Below are 27,629 nucleotides of genomic sequence, written 5' to 3'. Positions count from 1 at the left end.
ACAAAAACGAGATTTTTTTAAAAACGGAATAAAAAGATTGTTGTATGTTTATTTTTTCTCTTCAAAATAGACATTATAGAAATAATCTGGACAAAAGTAAAGAGGCAGCCAAAGTTCCAAGAATTCAGAGTGCAGCAGCACCTCCTGTTCCTGCGTCACGGTGGAAAAATGTAAATGTTCACAGAACTTTGTATCGAAGTGCACCTTTATAAGGGGATTAGCCTGGACCGGCTAAGTTAGACATTTATTCAGGCAAAAATAACACAAACACAAGCAAACAAACAAAAACGAAAAAAAAAAAAACTAAACAAAAGACAACAAACGAAAGCAATACTGATCAAATTAACACTTTAATATCCAGGCCAAGGTTTATAAAAATGTTTTTCATCACGCTGATGCAACTATTTATTTTAAATGTACGACTTTAAGGAATTTACGCAGTAATTATGCAATGTTACTAGCTTCCCCTCATCAAGCGCTAAATGTGCTGTAGTTTTATATTGTATGATACTAGCTACAAATGTTATACATAAATATAAGTGTTTAACTTCAGCTTCATTTTTCGTGGGAATTTTATCTATTTCTTAATTTTATTCAAAACAAGAACAAACAAACTAATAAATAAACTAGACTTGATAAATTTGATGCAGATATTAAATAATAAACCAGGAAGAGAGGGTGGTGGATGTTAAAAAAAAAGGATAAAACCGTGACGTGTATCTTATTAACTGCTCTGACGTCACGCTGATGCAGATCTGCCAGGCTGGACGTGAGTGGATGAGAGGGGAAAAAAGCCCTCAGCAGGAATCCTCAGTCCCCTGCAGGAGGATCACGGTGACCGGGGCCGCGGCGTCCTGCGGCGGAGGAACCATCCAGGTTCGGATTACCGTCTGCCGGTCCTCCACCTCTGGACGGAGGGGAATAAAGGGGGGACCATTGAGGTCAGAGGAAAGCGTTGCCAGGGCGACACTGCGGCGCGCGCGTCCCACACCGGTGGGGAAGAGAGGGCGCGCGCTGGCGAGGCCGCGCTTGTGCGCGCGACCTGCGACAGCGAGCCGAAGCGGTCGCGTGCGTCCACATCAGCCGGAGCTCCGCGAGCCGAGCCGCATCCAACCCAGCCAGCTCGGGATTCTCCCAGACCGGGTTTACCGTGGAATTATCAGCAGGTCCAACAGAACCGGAACCCGAACTGAGTCCTCACAGGTGATCCCCGTTGAAGCTGTGGAGTTATCCTGGTGCTAAACCCAGACTCTGCTTCTCACCAGCCTGTCAGACTTGAATTTCAGTCACACTCTGATCCGAACCGAGCCGGTCAGCTCGGATGGAGAACCAACCCGAACTGGTTTTGGTGTTTAAATCTGCGGCTGCTCGATCCCTTTATCCTCCATCTGCTGTCATGAAGTCCCACCTGCTGTTGGAGTGAAGGAGGTCCAGGAGGGCATTCAGTACTACATTTTTATTTAGTATTGCTATTTTTGGATCAAGCACTCTTCTTTTTGCTCCTTTGACTATTTACCCAGAAGAGGAGTTGAAGCCGGACAGATCTTCAGCCTGAGCAGCAGAGGAGCACACTAACAGGTAGGCATCATAAAACACACACATTAATTATTCTGGCATGGGCTTGAACTGAGTGTGTAGACATTAAATGGTTGAAAAATGGTCCACATGCAGCTTTTAAAAACATCTCAGATCTGTAGCTTATTCTGCATCATGTGTTTCATGTGAAATCAGAGAAGTCCTTCAGGCTGAGCCCCGCTCCCTTCCTTTCCCACACATGCAGGATTTGTAGCACGGATATTTGAAAAATGATGGGAACCATTGCCTGTTTCCTTAATCTGGAATATGATGGAAATCAGCTGGTATGAATGGGGTCATTTGTTGCATGCAGACCAGTGAGAGTCCTCCTTCTACATTCAAATCATCCCTCATCTTTAATATGAGCATCCCTTCATTTAGTCACCCCCCTCCAGGAAACGCCACATCCATGAGAACATACCCCCCCCCCCCCCCCCCACACACACACACACACTGGAAGAAGAATGGGGTGCATTTATATGCTGCGGCTGGTGTCGTGGGGCATCAGCAGGGCCTGTGAGATGATAGAATTGAGTCGCGGACAAGAAGACCTCTGTTCTTATCTGTGGCGACGAGCTCCTCTTCTGGAGTTTGGCAGTGAGTCCCCATTCCTCCATCACAGAAGATGGGAGCATCCCCTCTGTGGGGAGGAAAGCGTTTTTTGGAGGAAGGAAATGTGTGACTGTCCTTGTTTCTAGTAGATGTTGTTACAGAAGAGATGCTATTTGCTTCAGCAGAGGCTGGAAACCTTAAACACCTGTAGAGACTTTAAAAATGATGGTTATGATTCTTTGGAGTGAGTTTCTGGGGATCACTTTAATATCTCACCTGTAGAAAGCTCTTCGAGGGGCCTCAGTTTGGAGAAACAGATTGGTTCTGACCTGATTGACAAGCTAATGGCTAGTCTTGGGGTAGACCAACGTATATTTCTAATAAAAGCTAATTTTACCTCAGATGCTTTGTAAATCTTTACAACACTGTCATGTTGCACTGTTAATTAAATATTATAGATGGATTTGCTACAGCTAGCTAGCAAGCCAGCTACAGCCATTTACATTCTTTGACAAAATTATTACAAACATCTGCATTAAAGTTCTTAGAACCATTTAATCTCTTTGCCAAGCTGGTTTTAGTGTTAGCTACTCTTACTGTCAGTGACTCCAGCCAACCGGGTTCCACCTAGGACCACAACTCCCAGCTGCCCCTCGCCAGGATTCCCATCATTCCCTACCCACGTCACCAACCGCGGCTATATACGGAAGTCGCCTTCCATCTCAAGTCTCAACTGGCATCAATGTACTGGTTTAAAAAAAGTAATAATTTAAAAATGACTGAAATCCGCTTTGCTATTAGCTTTGATCCGACTAGTGGTTAGCTCATCAATCCGGTCTGGTTTCCAAATTTAAGGTAATTAATGATGATAAATTTTCTACATAACCAAACTAAAAAAAGCTTGCTTTTTTAGCTTTTGTAGCTGTGAGCTGAAGCAGGTGGCTGTGGAGGGAGGGCGTCTGAGAAGAGATAGATGTCTGCTAGCCGGCGTTGCTAACCCGCTAACTGATGCACTCAGCTTTTGTGACGAGGCTGGATGAAGCGACCATCTCACTTCCACAGCCTTTAAAAAGTCCTAAATGTCAGACGCTGCCTCCGATTTTTGCTCCGACTGCTTATGTTTGCTGCAGACATGCAGGTGACAGCGGGTCTCTCAGCGGGTCGCTGCTAATTATAGGAGAGAGAGATGTCATCAGTTTGGAAAGTCTTCAGGATTAGGAGGGGAGAGCCGGGAACTCGGCTGGTGGATGTTGCTGGAATTAAACTCATCTTTAAATGAATTAGCGGAGGCGATTCCGTCTCCTCGGGGAGGTGCTGTTCTCCTTTTCATCCGTCAGTGTGAAGAAGATCTGCGAGGAAGTGTTTGTCAGCTTTTAGCAGAATTTTATCTGTGAATTTGTCTTTGAGTCTTTGCCTCAGCTGAAGGTTTCAGCTTTATAAAACACACAGGAGCGCCGTTTTAATCGACAGAATATGAAATAATTGCGACAACCTGTTTGCTGATCTGGAAGCTCCGACTGGGAGTTCGGTGTTAAACAAACACTGAAAGACAACAGAATTACGTCTGCTCTTTCTCTAAAGTCTACATTTCTGTATTTAGATTGCTGTGAAGCTGCTGTGGAGAAATAATTCTGGTTGTGCAAAAGAAAGTCTCGTGGAATAAATGTGTTTGCCCCCTTGCAAATTTCCTCACATGTTTTTCTTTTTGTCACATTTAAATGATTGAGATTAGAAGGTAAATGTCAATTAGACAAAATTATCTGAATAACTACAAATACTGATTTATTTCATTTCACTGATTGTGATAAAGTAGACTGCACAGTGGTGCGGTGGTTAGCGCTGTTGCCTTGCAGCAAGGAGGTCCTGGGTTCACTTCCTGGTCTAGAGCCTACCTGCATGGAGTTTGCATGTTCTCCCTGTGCATGTGTGGGTTCTCTCCAGGTTCTCAGACAGTCCGAAAAATATGACTGTCAGGTTGATTGGCCTCTCTAAAGTGTCCCTAGGTGTGTGTGTGTGTGCATGTTTGCTTGTCTTGTGTGTCTCTGTGTTGCCCTGCGATGGACTGGCAACCTGTCCAGGGTGTACCCCGCCTGCATGCCTGGAGGATAGATAGGCACCAGCCCCGCGTAACCCTGCTTGGATATGTGGGTATTGACGATGGATGGATGGATGATTGTGACAAAAACCTGTCTTGACTGGGTTGTGTGAAAATGTAATCACCCTCCGTTCCCACAGTTCCTGGTTGCCTTCTTCCAGCCAGACATAGAATTAAGATCTCTGACACATGAAGGAGGCTTAACGATCTCAAAAAACAACACACCAGGTCCTGTTCTAAAGACGAACAAACAACTAAAGAACCCAGAACAACCAAAACTCTGCAGGTGTCACCTGGTTAAGGTCAGAGGTCACCAATATTATATCATTATTCACCAATAATGATACCAATGGTCAAGCATGGTAGTGGCGTTACACCACTCCAGGACAACTTGGTGGAATAAAACCGAGTTTTATTGGGGACCTCAGAACCGTGGCTTCGTCATACAGAAGCAAGCATGTTAGAACTTTTCTTCTTCTTGTTTTTACATTCCTTTCTGAACTGTGGCTGCCCTCTACTGGTGAAAATGTGTGACAGCCTTCACAGAAACAAACGTAGCTGACTTACTTTTAAACTCTCACCAGGTTTATGCAATGTTTCAGACATTTTATCTGTACACTTTACCAAGTGCTACAGTGGCAGTGTGATGGTTGCTTTGCAGGGGCGTGTCCAGGGAGTGGCCTGCGGTAGCACATGCCACCCTTAGAATCTGATTGGCCACCCCAGGTGCCACCCCACTAGTTTAAATTGACTTTACATTGTCGACAAAAGGCTTGGGTTGTAAACTCCAAAACAGTGTGTGGTTGCATGCACCTTTCACCTTGTTTTCTAGCCCAGGCATGTAGTATTAATATTATTTAATATTTTTTCATATTCACATACATAATATTTAGAGTCCCACTCAACTCCAGTTGGTGGCAGTAATGCAACAACAAGTGACTTGCTAAACACCACAAAAGTAGAAGATGAAGAGCGGGGAAAAAAATGGCGATTGTGCAATGTGAAACTCAAAAATTCACTAGAAAGTAAATAAATAAACGATTTGTGTAAATAAATAAGCATAACCACTGGTGCCACCCATGAATAAACAAGTGCCCCACATAGCCACCCCACTTTAAAAGTCCTGGACACGGCTCTGTTGCTTTGCATATTCAGGACCTGGACACTTCCTGTAAGTGGTGGAATCTGCTCTCTAGCATCCTGAAGGAGAACATCTGACCTTTGACCTTTAAAATGTTGTTCCAGCAGGATAACCCTTAAATGTGGCTACATTTGAACTATTTTGTAAAGGACATGGGACTAAATTCCTCCACAGTCATGTGAGAGACTCACAGCAGTTATCACAAATGCCTTGAGGGTTGGTAGCAGGGATGTGTATTGTTGAAATTCTGGCGATACGACACATATCACGATACAGGGGAGACGATATGATATATCACGATATATTGCGATACATTCAGTCAGACGTTACAAGCAATTTTTTTTACTGAATTTATTGTAAGAATGTTCAATAAACAGTCCAAACTGATACGTAACATGTTTAACATGCGGTATCTGAACCATGATGGAGGGATTTACATTTCAGTGGTGGAAACAAAACCTGTTGCACACTGCTGCCAACTAGCGGGTGGCGATTGAATTGCACAAAATGAAAAGAAAATGCACAAATGTTTGTATGTAAATTCTTTCAAAAATTAGATACACAGCTTTTGAATATTGATGTAATAATCGCAGGGAAAAATATCACGATATATTGCCATATCAATATTTCCGATACACGGCTTTTGAAAATCGATATAATATTGCTTGAAAAAATATCACGATATATTGCCATATCGATATTTTCTTACATCCCTAGTTGGTAGGTCGGGGTGCAAGTACGTTTTCATCAGATTGTCTTCGCTTGATATTCAAAATTGTTTGCTGATCTGAAAAGTTTAAGTGTGACAAAAAAGGGAAACAGGAAAAAAAATCTCACATTAAAAGGAACCGTTGGATTGTTTCCGTCAGAACCGATCAGCATAAACCCCGTGGGTCTTTTTCAGCAAATATCCATAGGAGGAGCAAAATATGTCAAAACGCACCAATTACCGAGGCAGTTTGTAGCTTTTTGCAGGGAAACTGGTGCGTTGAGAGAATTTGGATCCACTTTATTCCATATTGTTGGGATTGGATCCCGCCACGTTCCTCCCACTGCAACTGAAATGTATTGAAATTCTTGGCGTTTCTGTTCGTTTCGTTGTTCATCACACAGCGGATGGGCTGGCAGCAAAAGTTGTTTAGTAAATAAAGTAGGAAGAAAGTCTCCTGTGGGTCAAAAAGCCCTGAAGAATCCTGCTTTAACAGTGAAGACTGTCTCCACACGTCACCAAAAACAGGATATTTTTAGGTTTGCTGCTTTAATAACAGTCAGACTGTGTTTTTCTGTTCTTCTCGTATTAAAAAGAAGTTAAATAGAGCAGCTCTACAGTGGTTTTCTGACTGACAGCATAATGAGGTTCCCACTCAGGGTTTTATTTTCTTCAGCACCAGCTCCATCATGTGCTGTTTGCTTGTTTCTGACTCTTACATTAAACCGACTGTGCATGGCCTCCCTACTGAAGCCCTTGCAGACTCTATGAGGTCCCTTTAATGCATTTAACTCAAATTCCATGTTTATTTTCCTGCCCTTCATCCTTTTGTGTTAGACTGCCTCATTTAGCTTCAAAGCGGGTTTACCTTTGTTCTATGGTTACTATGGAAACACTTTTGATGAAGAAAAACCATAAACTTTGAAATGGAAATAATTTCCCTTTTAACTGCATTTGGTTTGTCCTCCTGACGGAGTTTAGTTTGGGAGAGAGGGAGACTGCAGCTTTGGGACCATGTTGTGAAACAAATGTAGCTAGCAAACAATTTAAGCCTTTCCTTGTGACTAGACAATTTCACTCTCAGAACTGGATCGCAGTCTTATCAGCTCTGTCTTAATTATCCCTCGTGGAGCACAACAGCAGTCAAGGATGAGCACCGCAAGCACGGTCCACTCATTCAACGTCCTTACACCCTCATGCATGACTAACACTGAAAGAGACAAAAGAAGAAAATACATCTATGAAAATGTATAAAGCGATTATATTAAAATATTCCATACAGTGTTATAAAATACATATAAAACAGCTTAGAAACAGTTCAGTAGTACAGCCAAACATGTCTACCATGTGACCCACCAACGTCATGTGACGAATTGTCTTAATAAACTTGGGACTGCTTAGAAATAAAAATGAAAGAATCTCCTGTTTAAATAAAACTACCAAACTAAAACTAATATTTGGATAAATTATCAACATTTTAGGTTCTGTTCATTCAGGGTTGTGGTTTAGTTTTAGCAAGAGTCGGGGGACACCCTGGACAGGTCTCCAGTCCATCACAGGGACACAAACATTCATCCTAGGGGACAGTTTAGCATCTCCACTTATCATGTTTATGGTTTGTGAAACCAGAGTACCCAGAGAAAACCCACACACGGGAACATGCTAACTACATGCAGAGAGGCCACTACCATGCCTTCTTTAATATGTATAACCAACCTGGACAACTTCTTCTTTGATCTTTGGCCCTTACCATCATGGGTACCCAACATAGGTGGAACCAGTTGTCTGAGATGTAGTGATGTCTGGTTGATCTGGTCCCACTCACACAGAAGCTGAATGTCACCCCTAGATGTCTAAAATACTCTGCAGCTGTTTATAAAACCTGAACCTCCTTAAAGTAGATAAGATGAGTGGAATTTTACACATTTTAATAGGCGAGATTTTCACTTGAGAACTGATGTTTACACCCACCACACAGATTCTATAGGTTGGGAAGTCTTCTCCTCCCAGAGCCACAGAGGGGAAAAACTCAATGAAAGGAGCTTGAAAAACGATGATTTTCTATGGAAGAGGTACCAAGAAATAGGTGAGATTTAATGCAATGGTTTTAGGAAGGATGACGCGGTTCTTGCAGCCACACACACACACACACACACACACACACACACACACACACACACACACACACTGACTCACCTTTCTTCTCGTTCCTTTTCTCTCTTCATGCCCTTGTCTTGCATTTCCCACTATTTCCTGTACTTTTGCTGAGACGATCATTTCTGTTAGTCACCCTCTCGCCTACACTTCCATTTTTAAACTCTTGCGTCACGTTCTGACTCGACGTGACCCGTGTCGCGTTGTCGTCGGCGAGCGCATCGTGATCTGGTCAAGCTTAAACACCTTCTGACACACTGCGCTAAAGCAGAAAACAAACATAAAAAGATGTTTCCATCCAGGGTGTTGAACCCGTCTGACCAGGAGCTGAGATCAATGAACATCTCGGCTTTCATCAGGGAGACAAAAGCTAAAAAGATTCACCCCGTTAAGTTTGACGGAGCAGGTGGGGAACTGCTCAACAATCCCTTTTATATTAAAAAAGACTACTTCCAAAGATTAAAAGCATTGTTATGTGCTGAGCAGATATTAATAAAAGGTGCAGCGCTACAATGGGATTTCATGCTTGCGGGGTGGGTGAATAGAGAGCTGCAGTAGGAAACGGCAACAGCCCGGATTAAATGCGTCCTGCTTGCTTGCCAATCAGATTGACGTAACAGGCAGAATTCATGTTGCTGGGAGCTTTGCCGCTCATCCTTCTGGTGAGCTGTGTGACTTTCCTCCGTTGCTGCGGTGAGTCTAAAGGAATCCCACCTGGGTGAATAATACCTGTCCTTAACATGTCTTTGAAATCCCGTCTTTGGCTTTTCTTAAAATGTTTCCTTTCATTTCTCCATCGCCATGTGAAGTCGAGGAGGTTTTGGGTTGTTGACTGCATCTCAAGGTCAAGAGTCTCTTCCACCTTTTGAGTACTCGATAGCGAACAAACAACTTCCATGTGAAGTGTTCAGTAACCAAGCCTCATTATCCCAGACACTCAGAGAAGCCTTTCCTCCTCTAAAACAGCTCTGCAAAGGCTTTAGGCTGCTTCTGGTCATTAATAAATCACTGTTCACCACGTCCTGCAAAGACGTGAGCATTCATTAATCAAGCTGGTATTCTGGAACCAGAGGAGGTGTAGGGCGCTGCACATAAAACGTGTGATGGACATGTCCTTCTTACCATTTCTAAGAAAACATGAAGAAAAAACCTCGCCATTACAATATTCATGAAAAGAATAGTGATCATTTAAAAAATGAGCTCGCCTTCTGTTCTCTTTGGGAATGATTATTATTTGTGTTTTATGGTTTTTTTGCACAAAAGTGTACGTCATTACTGGATCGCACCCTGGACCTGGAAGAAAGCGGATTAAGGTGGAAACAGTAAGGCTGGGTGATATGACCTTAAATCACTATCACAGTAAATGCTAGAGAAGGTTCTTAGTCATCCAGGTCGCCTATAATGCCGCTCTGAACCTAGTTTGAAAACATTTTTTTAGTCTAGGTAACGCCGTCCTGCAGCTAATCAAAACAACTCCGACATAGAGACTCAACAGGAGGTAGGGAGGATGGGTATTCATAGGTAGTTTCTGCTCGTTAAGCAACAACAGACAGCTAAAACTTATAAGCCTGACCCTTCCTTATTCCAGTCAGTAAATACAAATCTCCTCGGATGAGAAGCGAAACATCTTCAAGAAACCAAAGAAGTCCAGTCGCCTTCATTTGACCCCATTTGGACTTTACAGTATATTTGTCATGGTCTGCGTCTGCCCCTTTCTTCATGTGCCTCCTGGTGTCCTCCATCCCTCTCTAGATTCCCTTTTGTGTCTCTTAGTGCCCTCATGTGTCCTTTGTCTGCGTTTCAGTTGGTGTCTTATGTTGTAGGCTTTAAAGTCAATTCCTCCCAGGTCCTGTGCCATTCCCCTGCTCAGTGTATGTGTGGATGTGTTTGTGTGAGTCCTTCCCTCAGTTTTAGGTTTAGTTTTGGGTTTGAGGTTATCTGCCCTCCATTGGTTCTGTTTCCCCCAATTAGATAATTGTTGTCACCTGCCTTCCCTCCAGCACTCACTCCACACACCTGTTTCCTGTTTCCTTAATTGTTCTCCCTGTGTATTTAAGCCCTGTCTTGTCTCTGTTTGGTGTCGGCCCATTGTTTGTATGTTGTCAGCGTTTGTCCGTGCTCTGTGTGAGCTTATTGTCTCCAGGTCTTCGTGCTCTTGGTTGAGCTTTTGGTCTCTAGGTTTTTGGTTCTCTAAGAGAGCTTTGGGTGTCCCGTGCTCCAGGACTTTTTGGTCTTTGGCTCGCTGCCTTGGATTGATTTTTGTTCTCCTTAAAATAAAGGATTTTCTTATTCATCATCTCTGCCTCGTGTCATCCTGGGTACAGCATTTTGGGTCCTAACAACCTCCTCCTTGCTCTCAACGTGAAAATATTGCGCAGTTCATCTCTATAGCGTTATATAGACAATGACTACCTGTACAGTGACAGTTAGTAAGAGCGGTGGTGGTAGATTTGGTCAAGGAGAAGCTTGTTCCAATAATCCCTCAACAACTATTCGGCAAAAAAATTCTTTCAATGGTATAAGAGGCAGCAAAAAGGCATCATTTTCATCAATGGATGAGCCACCACAGAATCCATAACCCCATTTGAATCTTTACTGAATAAGACTTTGCGTAGTGATCATACTCTCCCGCCGTCGATCTCAGATGTTGGTGACAAATAAGTGCAAGGCTGCATAAAAAATAAATGTTGTGAAGTAGCAGAATCTTATCAAAACAGCAGCGCAGCAAAGGTGTGCTGTGATCAAAGCTGAAGGTGGTCCAAATGAAACATTTGTGCGTGACCTCTTTCTCTTTGGTGGTGACCTTTTTATGTTCACCATTATGAAGCTATTGCTACCTTTATTGGTGGCTAAAGTTGTGCAACAACTTTATCCTTTCATGAATTGCACCAATTCCACCAGAAGCCGTCTCTGTCTGAGCTTGAAGTGCTTTGCAAAAGGGGCTGGAGAAAAGAAGAAAGAGAAGGCCTCTGAAGCCAAACGACCACATATGTTGGAAATAATAAAAATGAAAACACTCGAGGAAGCGAGCTGAAAAGCTAACCGCCTTCGAGATGGGAGTCTGTGAAGGTGGTACGCGACAATATTACCATAACACAGTCTCTGTTTGGGCACCGCTAACATCCACTATATGCCACCACCTCCCTGTTGTTGCTTTCACATTAGTATGTGCTGTCACGCCAGCACATACATTAGTGGGAGCTGTCAGCTGAAGCCCAACAGCTAGCTAGAAAGAGACCAGTTGAATGGTAATGTAGGCAAAGATAGCAGCAGCTAAAGCAGTGTTGGCCAACACGCTGGAGTGTTATCGCTGATGTGGTTGGTTATAAAACACACACACACACACACACACACATTTCCCTCTCGAGCTGACACACACTCTGAACACGGGTCTCAGTCACTCAGACATAATGAGCCTCTGTGGTGACATAGCCACCGACTGCACCTTCGTACTGGTCTGGCCGTTATCCATTTCGTGCCCATCTGTTGACATAAGTGACTGCGGAGTGTGATGGTAGGGTTTGTGGCGTGGCCGGAGCTGCAGTGTTTGCTGTCCATCACGGAGCGCCTACCGCTGCTGTTTTGAGCACTGCCTGGAGGAAATCTGGACAGGCTGTTTTTCGAGCACCATGCCAGCTTGCTGCTCAGACTACCAGGGAGCATTCCTACGCTCATGCTGGTTCATTTTATGCTTTCGTAATTTTTAAGTTCCTATGCATGGGTGCTTAGTCTGTTTCCATTGGGTATTTTCGTCACTGAAGCAACAAAGAGATTTAGAGAATGCAAAGGTCAAACAAAGCTTTTCTGCTTGTTTTGTCCCTTTATGAGAGGTTGAACTGGGCTTATCTGTGAGAGTCGAAGACGTACAACTTTACTTTGGATCCCCGACTGTGAATCCACCTTTTGATTTAAGAAATATTTTGATTTAGAACAATGATTAACTTCATCTGAAGGCCAAAGCCTAAACCTCTTCAGGTTTTGAGTTACATTATAAAAGGGAGTAGTAGGATAGCTGGCCCTTCAGAAGAACTTTCTAAACTCACAAATAGAACCACTGTACAAATGAATATACCATCTACACATATATTGTAATGCCTAGTTGAGTTAGCTTGTTAAAAAGCAGATAATAATCACTTTAATGTGGTAAAGAGGTTTACCCATATTCATAAATCTGTGTTGTCTTGGCAGTAATGACCTGATTGCCCCCCCCCAATGGTATCTAGAGTCATGAGGAGGCCATTGGTCCAGTTACCTAGGAAGGTGAAGGTCGCAGGTGGGAAAGTATATTTCCTTAGATGTTAATTTTGACTTTGTTCATGAATGGTCACAAACTGAATAGAAAGGACGTTACCTTGGGGATGTTTTATCATGTCCCGCCTCAGCTACTGTAATGTATTGTGTGCTGGACTGAGTCAGACTGTCGTCCAAAACTCTGCTGCCAGATTTCTGACTGGGATTAGAAAAGGGGTGGGTAATTCTGGTCCTCAAGGGCCACTATCCTACATGTTTTAGTGTTTTCCCTGTTTCAACACACATGATTTCAATCAGCAGGTGATTACCTGGCTTCTGCAGAGCCTGATGAGATGCTGAACAGGTGAATCAACTATGTTGGAACCGGGAAACAACAAAAAGATGCAGGATATCGGCCCCTGAGGACTGGAGTTGCCCACCCCTGGAGAAGGAGGGATCCCGTTACCCAGTGCTACCTTCTCTGCACTAACTCCCGGTGTATTATTGGGCAAGATTTAAGATCCTCCTCTATGTGTACAGGGTGCTGCAGGGCAGTGCTCCCCCATATCCGGCTGCATTGTTAAACAGGCGTTGCCCTCTTGGGCCCTTTGCTCTGCTGGGCAGGAGTTGCTGGAAGTCCCATGCATTAAACCAATATTGGGGGTGGGGGTGGGGGTGGGGTGGGGTGGGGGGGTGGGGGGGGGGCTTCTCAGAAAAGGCTCCAACCCTTTGGAACAAGCTCCATTTCTTGAGGTGTTTAAGTCTCATTTGTAAATCTATATTTTACTCGTTAGCTCTTCCCCAACACCGTTGACTCTGGCTTTTGTATTTTTATCTTATGTTTTGCATTGATTTTAATTGCTTTTACTTGTGTTTATCTATTTATCGCTCTTGTGCTATTTATATCCTCTTTTAGCAGTAATGATGTCTATCCATGTTTTTATAAACTGTTCAGTACCTTGGGCTTCTGTTAAGGTGGTAGAAGGTGCTATACAAAAACATTTGATTTTATTTGGATTTGATTTACCGGCATCATTTATTTATGGGTCATCTACACTAGCCTGGCCTGCCAGACTCGTCCTCTGTTTAATTCTGCACAGAGACTGAGTCTGGTAACTCTCGGCAAAGAGCACCATGAGAGGAGGGACTAGCCAGCTCAAGAATAACCAATCAGAAAAAAGACGGAAATCTCTACTGTACCGCATGGCGCTGTAGTTTTCTAGTTGTAGTAAAAAAAAGGCATCTGGCAACAGCGAAAATATATTTTATTTGTTTTTAGAAGAAAGGCTTTTAGTGCTTCTACTTGTGGTTTTAAAGACATTTGAGTCATTTAGAACAGAGCAAAGAGCCGCAGCAAACTCTGCTGCTGTCTTTGTTGTTTATGAGAAACTGAGCATCGATGTGTGTGACATCGGCGACGCTGTAGTTTTTTTTAGCTGTAGTAAAAATGGAGTCTGGCGACAGCACAAACATCTTTCATTAGAAGAAAGGCTTTTAACGCTTCATCTTGTTATGTCCAGGTCATTTAGAACAGAGGAAAGAGCCGCAGCGAACACCGCTTCAGTCGTCATGTTCGACAAACTTGGTGTTGTGGTGTGTGACGTACGCTACTCAGCACTGACTGGCTCGGCTAGAATTCTCACGGGGTGGGGTTATTTGAATAGGAGAGTTCCCAGACTCTTTCTCTGTGCAGAATTAAGAGGAGGAGTCTGGCAGGCCAGGCTACATCCACACACAACATCACATCATCGGCAAACATACAGACTTGCTTCTATTTGTGTTAAATTGAGAAGCTAAATGTTTGCAAGAGGTTGAATAGATTTAATTTTAACAAAATTGAAAAGACATTGAACTTTTAGTTTTTTAGGACACCTGTCAATATTTAACAGCACGACCTTTAACCTTCAACATAGCAAAGAAATGTTTGTTTTAGTCAAAAATCTCTTTTATAAACTGGTGAAAAGGCAGTAGAAAACTACTTTTCACTCATTTTTATTCCTTTGATTGAAGTAGTTTTATCTTTGGATGAAGATGTTGAGGACTGGATTAGGCTGGATTAGGCTGGATTAGGCTGGCTCAAGGACCGGTCCTAGGGCTGCACGATATTAGGAAAACCTGCGATATTCGATAGCAGTGCTTAATATTGCGATATCGATATTACTCGCGATAAATGAACAAATACTAAAGTATGCAGTGTTGATGTCCTCTGGCGTGTGACGTCTGCTCTGGGTTCAAAGCAAACAAAAATTAATGCACGAATTCCAATACAACATAAAGTTTTTATTGCAAAAATATGCAGCTGCACCTGCTACTGTATTAGCAGCAAAACAACAAACTGCATGCATGCAGTTTCTCAGTGACTTTAAAACATCACCTCCACCATAAAACTTTTTCTGATGCTCCAAATACAGAAAAACATCCCTTACCAGGGTTTTTTGAATGAATAAAAACATCAGAAAATACGTTTAAATGTTAAATAATAGTTAACATCACTTAAATGCAACAGCAAATTCTCTCATTGCTACTGAACATTTTCTCCACTTATGGGGTTATGATAGAAGGCTGTTGCTGTAATTGGGAAGTGATCTGTGCTGGGCCAAACTAGGAGATTATTAAGATTTTCTGAGGGAAAGAGAAAAACAATTGTCTACCTTTCAGAAGAGGAACTGGCAAAAAACTACACGGAAAATACGTGAAAACGTTTGTTTTTGACCCCAAATTGAACAAGTTTACCTAGATCTTAAAAAGCAGCTCAGATGGTGAAACTGCAACTATGATTCTGATAACAAGCTAACAAATTGAACTAGCTCCTCTTAAGATAACCGGCTAGCAGAGCTTCTGACTGACAGTTTATGTGCAGCAGCAAATCAACTATCCTGATTAACAAGGTTATAAAAGCTCATAAATGAAAAATCACTTTGATGTGTGGTGGAACTTTTCCAGGCCCTCTTTAGCAGGGTGGGACTGGGAGGAGAGTGCTGTAGCCTTTTAGCTGGAAGCTAACCGGAGCCTGGGGCTAACATCACCACCCGGTGGAACACTAGCGACATGGAGGTAGGTGGGTTGGTTCACCGGCACGTGTCGGAGTCAGCCCGGTTATTATCAGCTGCTTAACGACACCGAGCGGACTCACGTTCACGTTTGAAAGCAGCGCTGATTCCAGAAACCTCAGCACAAAGTGCGTTCCTTAATCTGAGCCAGCATGACGAACAAAGAAAGCGAGCAGCAGCGGAAAGCGGGGGCGGAGCGGACATAGTGGAATTTTGGGGTAAGGGTCTACTTAGGGGGCGGGCGTATTACGTGAACGGACCCATCTGATTGGCCGTAAATCAGAAGGGCTACATTTGATTGGTCAAATAATACTTTCGCGTAAAAAAAGAGAGTTGGTTTACAAAAAGTTGATGTATGACATGGATGGAAATGTTTGAACCAAACATTTATCGCCGTTTTAGACGTGCATTTCGATGGGCCTATCGCACGTCCTGTTATCGCGATGGCGATAATTTTTTGATATATTGTGCAGCCCTAACCGGTCCTAATCCCTGGTCTTATGTAGCCTATGTGTGGTGTAAGGGCCATGCTAGGAAACTAAATGTGGTCTAAATAAAACGTCAAATTATCATTTCAATGCTCTGGTCATGATGATTAGTGTACATGTAGATACTTTCTACTCTAAGCCCAGATGCACCTTGATGCCCATTATCACCACAGCTCATTGAGTGTTTGATCAAACCCTAAAATATAGAAAAATGTTAGCAATTGTTTCCTTTCTGCCTCATTCTCATTTGAATCTCATCTCATAGAAATCCAAAGAGGTTAAAGAAATGACGTAAGGAAACTTTACTCAACACCTGAAAAGTTCAGTTGTCTTCACTTTAGACAACTGGGAGTCTGCTCAGTGAGGTTTTAAACACTGTTGATGGTTTCAGGTCGTCTTAGATCACCTTTAGCAGAAGAAGAGAAGCTCGCCTTACCATCGTATGATTTCAGTGATGTCTTCTCAAAGCAGCAACCATCACAGGCGCGTCAAACATGGTCGGTGTTTTGGTGGTGAATTGATAAACAGTCATTAGTGAACCTAAGGTAATGCCACTGCCTTGTTTATCATGATCTCAATGGGAAACCCTCTTTAAAACCAGAAGCTAATTTTTAGTTCTTGCACCTCCAGTTGTGTCAAACAAAAGCTGTGTTGTTTCAGATTTTGCCTCCATTTAACCAACACAGCTCAGATGTTGGTCTTCCTTGAGTCCGACCTCCCTGTTTTTCAGTTTTTCAGTTTTTGTTTAAATAAGCACAGCGTTGATGTGAAGTGTGACTGGATGTTGTCACAATGCTGTTGATGCTTCGCAAAGCTGCTGGGCTCCAGCTGTCCTGATGGCAGATGCTAATGGAAAAATTAAAGACCACTCTTACCAAGTGAATTAGGATGTCGCTTTCTTGACGGGCTTTATTCTGCTCTTATTTCTGTGTGTGCGTGCGTGTGCGTGTGTGTGTTTGAAAACGACAGCAAATGCTCGACAGTGATGAATGAGGACAAGAATAGCAGTGTTACACTTTTGCACATGATGACGCGGGGGAGGAGATGATCATCAATGTTATTGTCAGGATCACAATACTTTAGTCTAACAGGCTTATACAAACAGGCTAATGAGTACACAAATGCATGTGTGTGAGCACGCGCACACACACACACACACACACACACACACGCACGCACGCACGCACGCACGCACGCACACACACACACACACACACACACAGAAGACATCCTTCACTAACTAAATTGAAATCACCTCAAAAGGTCTTGAACACAATTCTCCTTTGAGTTATTATTACAAAGACAGTTTTTCTTTGGTTTATTCTCAGATTAAAGGTTGCTGCACGGCTGAACTCCGTCCTCTACAGAAAACAATTCATGCTGGGTGAATCATTCATTTATTGCTTCTCACATTGTCTCTCAAGGCTGAGGCAATTTCTCTGCTGACAACCAGAAGCAGGAATGAAACACAAAATTATACCAAATCCATGTATCAGTTCTGGTCCCAACACTCCTCTGAACACATTTTAGCTGACTGTATGTAGTCTGCAGCTCTCAACACTCGGAACAGAATTGTCATTTTTGTTACTCAAGCGTTGTTGAGTTAAATTATCCGGTACATTTGGGTTGAAGTAAATGACTCATGCTCACTACGAATTGCTCTTTTTTTTTGTTATTTTAGACTTGGTTAACCTAAAATTGTTTAAAAAATGTGCTGAAAAAGTAAATATTTTGTAAATTTAATATAAACCTAGATAAATTAGCAATACATTTTTAGAAAATATTGACATAGAATTAAATATGATAATTTCCAGCCAAAGATTGTGGACAAAAGTAATGGTTTTCCTATTCCATTCAACCAAGATAAGGGACTTTAACCTTGATTACATGCTAGGGCTGGGCAATAAATCAAAAATGTATTGTTATTGAAATTTCTGACTCTTATCATGATAATTTCCCCCATGCCAATACATTTGATAATAAAAAAATTAAAAGATGTGTGCAGGTTGGCTGAAAATGATACTGAACTAATATATGTGACAGCCCCATCTAGTGGACAATAGGGATGAGCCGTATACTCGTTTCAGACGAGTATTCGGTACGGATAAAGCATTTCTGACGAGTACGAGCATGAAACGAGTAAAACTCTTAACTATCTGTAATCGTGCTGAAGGAAAATCCTCATTGGGTAACTGACTGTCTTCATGCTCTGTGATTGGACAGTTAAACAGAAAGCCCGCCCTTCCCTACATACAAAACTCTGCACCGGGAGCTCAGTCCGCGTCCGATCCATCCACGCACACACACAGATAGTAACGGATCTCTCTGTGCTTGCTTCACTGTTGCTCACGTTTCTTCAGTACTCCCTAGGTTTTCTTCAGTTCGCCTCTTTTTAAAGTTACTTTAAAGATATTTAAAGTAAAACTTTTCGTAACGTACGTGGTGCATTTGACAAGACAGAGCTGAAAACGGCTCGTGCTGCGTCAGTCACTGCCTCCGCTCCGGTTTTTTTCCCTCTCTCTCTCCTCCCTTAGGATCCACTCCCTCTTTCCTATTCACTCTCTCCTTCTTTTACTTTTTTTAATCACAATTGTCTTATTTTTTTGCTCATTTTAAATATATTTTAATCATTTTCTAAATTCTTTTTTTTTATTTTACATGTTTTGTTTTTGTGAAGCGCCCGTGATTTTTATCTTGAGAGGCGCTATAGAAAAGATCTTTTCTTCTCTCTCTCTCTCTCTCTCTCTCTCTCTCTCTCTCTCTCTCTCTCTCTCTCTCTCTCAATTCATGCACTTAAATATTAATGTTCTGATTTTATTGAAAAAACTTGTTCTGTAATAGTTCCTTTACTATTGTGATCAAAAACATTTAATCTCAACTCTGAGGCTGCTCTGTAAATATTTTTCCAATAAACAATACACACAGCAACTTCTGATCAGACTTAAAATAACATATTGATGTAAACCACACTCACTTCCGGTTAAACTACACCCACTTCCGGGTTAGGCCACGCCCACTCCGAGTACAGATACGGATACAGATATTTTAGATGGTTGAACAGATACAGATAGTGGTGTACTCGCTCATCCCTAGTGGACAACAGTTGTTTCTGCGCATACCTGTAGTTGTCATCCGTTTATCGTTATCAAAGTGAAATCCTCAGTATATCGGGATATTGATTTTAGGCCATATCGCCCAGCCCTATTACATGCTAATGGCTAAACCTTAGCAAAATTGTTAGTGGAAATGCTAATCTGACAAGGTAAAATATCTTGGAAAAAAACAAGTTATCTTCGATTCCATGTTGTCCTTCTTTTTTAAAACACAGAAATGGTTTTGTTACCTGTTATTGACGCTACAGTTTCAAAACCGTTTCTGTGTTTTAAAAAAAGAACGACAACATGGAATTAGAAATAACGCACAGCAAGAACACACCTAAGATGTTCAAAGTTATCTTTGAATTGTTCTTTAAATGGCCTTTTAAATCAAATGTAACAGTTAGAAAAATAATTATTTTTACTTTTTTGTAGATTTATTTTTTTGAATTGTGTTGATTAGAAGTCAAATTTTAGAAAAGTCTGAGAGTGTTTGAATCTTTATCGCATGCTAATGGCCAGTGTTGGGAGTAGCGCGGTACAAAAGTAATTAGTTACTGTAATGCATTGCTTTTTGCTGTAATGTGGTAATGTAAGGCATTACAGGGAAAGAAAATGGTAATATTTACTCGGTACAATTGTCAGTAACGCGGTAATTACAATGCATTTTTAAACCCAGAATCAAGATGTGGGTTTCCTAAAAATTCAAATTGCGGGAAACCTGAAAAAAGATCCAGTATCCACATATATGACGTCATTTATGGACTCAGCTTTGCAGGCATTCTATGAGCAGAGAGGATGCAGCGGTAACGGCTCAAATACTCCAGCTGCGTCCTGTACGCAGCCGCTGTTATGTTCACAAAATCGCTCCACCAAAATAAAGTAATTTGTTTGTGATCGTTTATATCAGCCCATATTCTCTGGTACTTCTTGTACTTTTCAGCTGAGTTCATAATCTGTGCCCCGGTGATTTCAACTGCTGGAGCGCAGCGCATATTAAGCTATTTTATTTATTTATTTATTTTTTTGCGTTCGGTAGATCCCTTTGGCTGATTAGTTAGAAAGTAGGAAATCTAGGAAACAGTTTTTCTGGAAGGCGGAGAAAACATCCAGCATGCAGGAAGGTTAGAGAGAGAAAGGGCAGGAAATTATTCACATAAAATCAAGAAAACAAAACAAAGTGCTTGAAAAGAAAAAAGTAGGTAGATTTATCCCCAATACACATTTCTACCAGTGAAAAGCAATAATATATAATCATTTAATATTTATACATGCGATAGAATCAGATCATCCCAGAAGTCAGTCCCACATCCAGTGCCGTATCAAGGCATTTGGGGACCAAGGCAAATATCCTCCTGTTCATGAGTCTGATGGCTGTTCCAAGCTATGGATCAGCACCAGAATATTCTAGATGATGAGCAAAAACAAGTCATTCACAGCAAGTTGATAAGTACATTAAGACATTTCACTGTAATATATAATTTGTAATTGAAAAAGTTGACTGTGGTATTTTTAGAGATGGATGTTAGCTTCTCTCATTAGCATTGTTAGCTCAACATTAACCTCTAGCCCTTTTCACCTGATATTAGAGGAAAAAAAAGATGCCATGACTTCTTAGTAGTACAAGAAATAACTTCTGGGCTGCTCCTGTAACTTGCTTAGGATTTTTCCAAAACGCAGCTGCATTTGAAAATGCTGGTGCAGACTTGGCAACCCTTTTTGGTCTTTTTGACAGGAGAAAAGCTGACAACCCCCTAGCTGGCTGAGAAGAAAATAAGTTTCAATGTAACCTTCCTTCCAACACGAGTGGCACTTTAGGCAGTTTTGTGATTATTTTGCTGTAGAAATACAGTATTATTGCACCATTAAACATTAGAATGATGAGAGAATGTGCAAAAGGATTCATGTTTGTTTTGGTTAATTGACAAAATTAAAGAAAAATCGTCATCAAACTGGAAAGTAGTAGATTGGCGACAAAGGTTTAGAGCTGAGATTCTTATTGTTTTTTAGCTTCAGGCTCAAAAAATTATAATGGCAAATGCTCAAAACCCAAACATCAATGGTTTAACTATTCAAACTTTGCTAATAGCTAAAGAACAAAGTCTCAAAATCCCCCAAGGGAAACCCCAAAATAGCTGAATCTTTTATTACTTATATCCAATAATGTATAAGTATTTCCTGAAGTTAAGGAGAAAGCTATTTATGAATACAAACTTCAGGACAAAGTCAGCATCTTTATTTAGCCAGGATCAGGGAGTTTTACCCTGATTGTAAGCTAACACTAATGGCTAATAAGTGGTGAGACAGTTTTCTGTATCCTGGTTAATGCTCATGTTTCCTACTACTTTTCTTCTAGTCTCTGAAGACCGGATATTAGGAAAGATAGAGTAAATGAACAGGAAAATTGATATTTTGTTTAGTAAAGAGCTGAAAAGAAAGAAAAGAAACACTAAAGAAATCTAGCAGATTAGCTACGAAGGTTCAGAGAGCATGGATACAGACTTTGGTTCATATCTGTGATCTCTAAGAAAATGTAGATGGCGTATTAACAGGGGAACAGATTGCAGTTTGAGATGAGGTCTTGCCACTTCATTTAGCCAGGGGAAGGGAGTGTAACCTTGATAACACGCTAGTACTAATGGCCAACGAGTGATTAGATTTCCTTGCAGGGATTTATGTCAGCAGGGAAAGTTTTTAGACAGTAGAACGGTTGGGTTGTTAACTCAAAGAGCCGGGAAGAAAAGAGACCAGAGCTTCCCACGGTGCCTAGATGAAACAGTCTTTTCCATTTGGGTTTAAACTCCAGGTGCTTGGTAATACTGTAAGTGAGGAAATAGAAAGAGAGGCTTTTCATCCAAGAGGCTGCAAGTCAGCAGAATTTCTCTTTTTCTACCTCTGTTTCAAAGGAGTTTCATAGTTGAGGTGTGCTTGGCCTCTACTGTTGCTGGACTCATTTACTTCCATCCACATTTGTGGTAATTACATTTATTTAATAATGTTAATACCAAGAAGCAATCACTTAATTTTTAATTGTATTTTTGAAAGACTTGACAAAGCTGAAGAGGAGTAGTTAGTCTAATATAACTATTTGGTAACGCTTCCTTTTACAGTCCGCTAATTACTAAGTACTTACACTGATAAAAAGGGGGAAATGGGATTGTGATCTTGACATGTATATTTTTTTACAAAGCTAACATGATTCTTTTTTGTTTCTTGCTTTAACATAACAAAGTCTTAAACACATAACATATTCCTTGATGTTGTTAGATGTAAATGTAATTTCCATGTTGAAACAACATGTTCGGATCATGTTTAGGAGTACATGGTAATTACATAGTAAGTTAAAGTGTATTATTGTTTCTCAGTTCTTAAACAGTTATTATGTATTTCAGGTTCAATTCTAGTTTTTATTTTTATTAATCATTCTCATTAAAAACTGATTTACACAATTATTACACTTTATTACAATTATACACTTTAATGACACAATAATACACTTTAACTTAATATATCATTACCATGTAAGTACTTGGTAATTAGGTGACTGTAAAAGGAAGTGTTACCAACCTTTTTGTGATTATCCCGAGCATGAAAACAGTAGCTGTCAGCTTATAAGGGAATAGGAGTCAACCTTAAATCATATTCACTACATCGTCCTTTACCTTTTTATTTAACCACTCAACATTCTTCCTCACCACCTAATTATCCTAAAGACTGCGACATTTGTGAATCAGATAATCATCAACTTATGCCTGCACCCCCGTTTCTGAAAAACTGCGTGATCATCTGAAGTCGATTGAAGATTTCAACTGAATCAGCTCCTTGTTGGTTTACAACATGGATGTGTTGGCAGGAGATCACGGAATAAGGGGGAGTTCAGATCAGGGAGTCGGGTTCAAGTCATTGTACAGCCCTTCATTCATTACACTCACATAGTTCAACCTTTTCATGGCACCCCCCTTGTGTCCTTGGATGTTTCCCCTTCCTTCCGTCTCTTTCCTTCCACCGCTCACTCCCTGTCTGACCTGTTTTTCAGAGCCAAGTGCCGGGTGCCTACGAGATTTGCCCAATTAGAGGGAGCTCAGAGATCATTATGGAGAAAGGCCTCTTTTACACTCCCTCCTCCACACGTCTCTTGACTGCTGTTCCTGTTTACGACTCTTGTATCTCTTAGAAAGTTCCTGCTTTTCGTCGTTCTTTTGCTAAGTCTCTTTTTGTTCGGCGTTTTCCGTTTTGCCTCTTGACTTGTACCATGTTACTCACGTCTTTTCCTGGATCTCCTGATGGCGATCATTCCGTGAAAGCTCACTACATTTCACTTGCAATTAAATCCTCTTCACCTTTGAGCAGGCATTGTGCTTGTTCAAACAAACTTTTAGTATATTTGAAAAAATAAATAAAGTAAAAAAACACCCCTGCTTACCTCCAATACTGGATGGGAAATATCTGGATCAAACTTGGTGGTGATTTCCTCGTGTGACCCGTTGGACGGTTTCTCTCACAGACCCAAAACATGGATATGGGGTTAAAACGGAACAAGTAAATGAAAGCAGAACTGGTACAGATTGGACACGCCCATTTGCATAAAAAAATTAATTAACTCATTCACTGCCAGCTGTTTCCTGATCGGTAAAGCCCTTCGCTGCCAGTGTTTCTCACCGTTTTTACTGTTTTTTTAAGAGTCACAGAACGTTGCGTGCTAGGATGAAATCGACGCCAAAACAACCAAAACAACCAAAACAACCAAAACAAAGTGGAGAATCACCTCTTACATCAGGAAGAATCCGTGCTTTTCGAGCTTTATCCGTTCTTTGATAATCCATTGTTGAATTGTGATCAGCAGAAGCTTTTCCGGTTCGCGCCTCACTTTTTTTACAGCAGCGGCCCAAAGCAATCTCCTAACACATGGATTTTCTGCGTTCCGATCACGTGGCGTGCGACGAATGCAGATGAAGATCGGCTTTAGAGCTGAGATGTTTGTTCTCATGGTGCGGGGGCTCGTTCCGATTCCCAGACAGTAAAAAAATGCCAATGACGACTTAAGTCGTCATTGGCAGTGAACGGTTGGATTTAAAAAGCCGACTTTAGTCGTCAATGGCTGTGAATGAGTTAAGCATGGCTCCGATCTTCAATCATGGAAATTGAACTATAACAAGTGAATATCAAGATAGTTTGAAGTATGTTGGTTTCAATTGAGATTTGCTATATTTTTTGTGCTTATTGCAAGGAAAATTAAAAGAAAGACCCAAAAGTTTAAGATTTTCCTCATTGTGATTGGACACACATAAATACTTCTCAATGTTGCCCAGATACGAGTGCTTTTACATTTAAAACTTCAAAATATTACTATCTTCCTGCGTGGGTTTTATTTGCAGAACATGTTCCATGGCTCGTTAGCCAACGACTTACCTTCATCCCAAAAAAAAAAAAAAAATCTAATGTTATGGGACTCGTTCCCTATTTGAAAATTGAGGTCTGGTGTTGGAGATGGAAGATGTGCTGAGAGTTTTATTAAAATATGTCTAATAGTTGAAGAGATATTTTCCAAAAGAATAAATCAGACAGAAAGCATCACCTTTCAGCAGCAGGCGATAATCATCTATAAAAACTAACAAAACCAAGACCAAATGTTCACTGCTGTCTCCGATTCTGGCTCTGGACATACATATTTATGAGACTCAGAGATCCTTTTGAATTTTCTTCTGTATTTATTTGAAGTTTGCATGACTTTAGTCATTTGTCAAGCAGATATTCCCAGTTTAGTGTTTTCTGTGTTTTCTTACGGCTAGATATACAATAACCTCAGTTAGAGAACCTTTTAATCCCTTGCTTTTTAGTCTACAAAGCTTTCCGCAGTTACTATGCTTTTCCAACCTCACCTGGGTGATTAGGATTAATTAATTTCACAGAGGCAGAAAAAGATGTATCAGTAATTTGCTTTTAATCATAACTAAGCAGTCGGATGTGGTAGAACGTTCTCAGCAGGGATGTAGGAAATAGTTTGACTCACCGTAGCGACCGAGCGGGGCTTGTTTCATCCAACAGTTCTCTATACATAGGTGCTCCATCAACACATTTATTAGTGGTCAGTTGGGAGGGAAACTGGTCCGACAGTTCATCACATGTTACTGCACTGGCTGTTCGCCAAAAGGACCGACCGCGTTGTCTGGTCTGAAGCCCACATGCTCTGGTTTTGGTGAAGTGCTTTAGCTGCTGGTAAGAAGGCCCTTATAGAAGGTGAGTAATGGGTCTTTGTCAGAGAAATAGAAAAAACAAGCCTGATTCTTTTATTTCCATTTATTGCGAGTGAAGGAAGTTAAGATTGGATGGTAATGCTGCATAACTGGGTTTAAAAATATCTCCTTTCATTACTCTGCCGTGTAACGTGTTCGTTTTATAGCCTAAAAATAAGCTAAAGGTTTCTGTAGTGACAGAATTCTTAATCTCTAGAAACAGGAACATGTCACTATACGTTTATTCCCACCGCAGCCTGTAGCTGTAGTTCAGCAGCCATCAGACTGGATAAGACCGAACACGTAGGTATTTTTAACAAAAAAAACTTTAATAGTGGCAGGTTAGATCAGCAATGTTATGTTTTTATTTCCAGACTATTTCAGGTGATTACCATTAAACCACTTTGTGTCATATTGTTATGGCATTACATGTTTTTTGTTTTTTTTACAGGAAATGAAGTTTAAAGTCTATACGTTTGTAGGAACTGTGGTTGTCTAAGGAGGCTAGCTGAGAGGGAAGTGACCAGGATGAGACTTAGAACCCAATGTTCTTAGTTGGACAGAGTTGGAATGCTCCTTCTTCCAAGGTAACGAGTCCCTACCTCAAAAGGCGTTCAAATATGTCACGAACTCCTCCAGCTGACTGCATTCCATTCATTCCTGCCACCAACGTGGCGACTGACGTCATCACGCCGGCACTACTTAAGGAAGTGCCGGCGTTTCATTCATTGCTCAGTCATCGTTTCTCACCAGACTTTGTATCGAGTCTCCAGGCTTACCAGCCCTCAAAACACTCAAACTACACCTACAGGAGATAACCACGCCGGCTATCTCCGTCTCTCCGCGTCTGGGCAACAGAACTCTCAGTCACGCTTCAGATCTGCCAACGAACCTGACAGGATGACTGAGCCCCAAGTTGACCCAGCGGAGTTCGCGCGTTTGCGTGCCGAAGTGGCTCAACAGCGCGCAATCTTGGATCAGCAGACAGCAGACATGAACCAGCTCCGTGCCATAGCTGATCGCCAAGCCACAAAGATTGAGTCACTCACCGAGCTAGTACTCCAGCTGACCACCGCTCTGCAACGTCAGACCGCAGCTGTTCCTGACAGGATGGAACCACGCCTCAGCCTTCCAGAGAAGTGGGACGGAACCAGGGGATCCCCGGAGGGCATGTTGGCGACCCTGGCCATGACTTTCGAGTGCCAGCCGGCACGCTACCCCACATCCTGCTCTCGTGTCGCTCTGCTGACCTCACTGCTGACAGGTCGAGCCGGTGAATGGGCGGCGGCTCTTTACAATCAGAAATCTCCTGCCTGCAATGACTATGAGACTTTTGTAAAGGAGATGAAAAAGACTTTTGTGCACCCCAGCAGCGAGGTCTCGGACGAGACGCGGCTGCTTCAGCTTCGCCAGGGCTCCCAGACGGCGGCTCAGTACACCTCTCGCTTCCGGACGACAGCAGCTCGGTTGAGGTGGGATGACGCCGCCCTAAAGGCCGTTTACCTGGAGGGACTGTCACCGAGAATCCGGGAGGGCATGATCGGGCACGAGGTCCCAACCTCCCTGGACCTGGCAGTGGATCTGGCTCTGCAACTGGACCGCTGCATCCTGAACCGGCCGAGCACCATGTCAGTCCCCGTACACACCAGGACGTCACCCCGCCGGCCGGCTCACCAACCGACGGAGGAGCCGATGCAGCTGGGACATCTTCCCCCTGAGGAACGGGCACGGCGCTACCAGGAGGGGAGATGCGCTTACTGTGGGGATTTGGGTCACCACCGTGGCACGTGCCCAAAACGACCGGGAAAAGGTCCCTCCGGGTCGGAGTAGGAGCTGTCCCGCCCGGAGTCTCCACTTTTCCGGCTCCACACCGAACCACTCTCCCGGTCTCCCTCCACCTGGACCAAGGCCCGACCAGACTGGAGGCACTTTTAGACACTGGGGCTGCGGAGTGTTTTATCGACCACGGACTGGTTACTCGGCTCAAGATACCCCTCACCGCCCTCGACCGACCCATTCCCGTGACCTCTGTGGACGGCCGGCCCATCATGCCGTACCCTCTCACCCACCGAACTCAGGGTCTCCACATGACTATTGACCAACACCGGGAGACCCTCCACTTCCTGGTCATCCAGGCTCCGGCTACACCTCTCATCCTAGGTCATTCCTGGTTCTGCCGCCATGAGCCTCACATCTCCTGGTCCACCAGTAAAGTCCTGGCCTGGGGCACGGGTTGCCATAACCACCGGGACTCCCCTGCACCTCGGGCAGCAGCAGCTCCTCCCAAAGACGTAGACCTGACGCTCA

General features: G+C 42.4%; 1 protein-coding gene across 2 annotated transcripts in view; it reads left to right on the top strand.

The window, feature by feature from the left end:
• Positions 1-489: 489 nt before the first annotated feature.
• Positions 490-27,629, top strand: part of nlgn2a (neuroligin 2a) — a 356,614-nt gene continuing 329,474 nt past the window's right edge. For both annotated transcript variants that reach the window (XM_015946254.3, XM_015946252.3), the window contains exon 1: positions 490-1,578. The gene's annotated coding sequence lies outside the window, so the exon portion shown is untranslated. The remainder of the gene's footprint in view (positions 1,579-27,629) is intronic.

This window comes from Nothobranchius furzeri, chromosome 2 (genome assembly GCF_043380555.1).
Source record: "Nothobranchius furzeri strain GRZ-AD chromosome 2, NfurGRZ-RIMD1, whole genome shotgun sequence".
NCBI lineage: Eukaryota > Metazoa > Chordata > Actinopteri > Cyprinodontiformes > Nothobranchiidae > Nothobranchius > Nothobranchius furzeri.
Note: the sequence above shows the minus strand (reverse complement) of the source record. Positions and strands in the feature narration are given on the sequence as shown.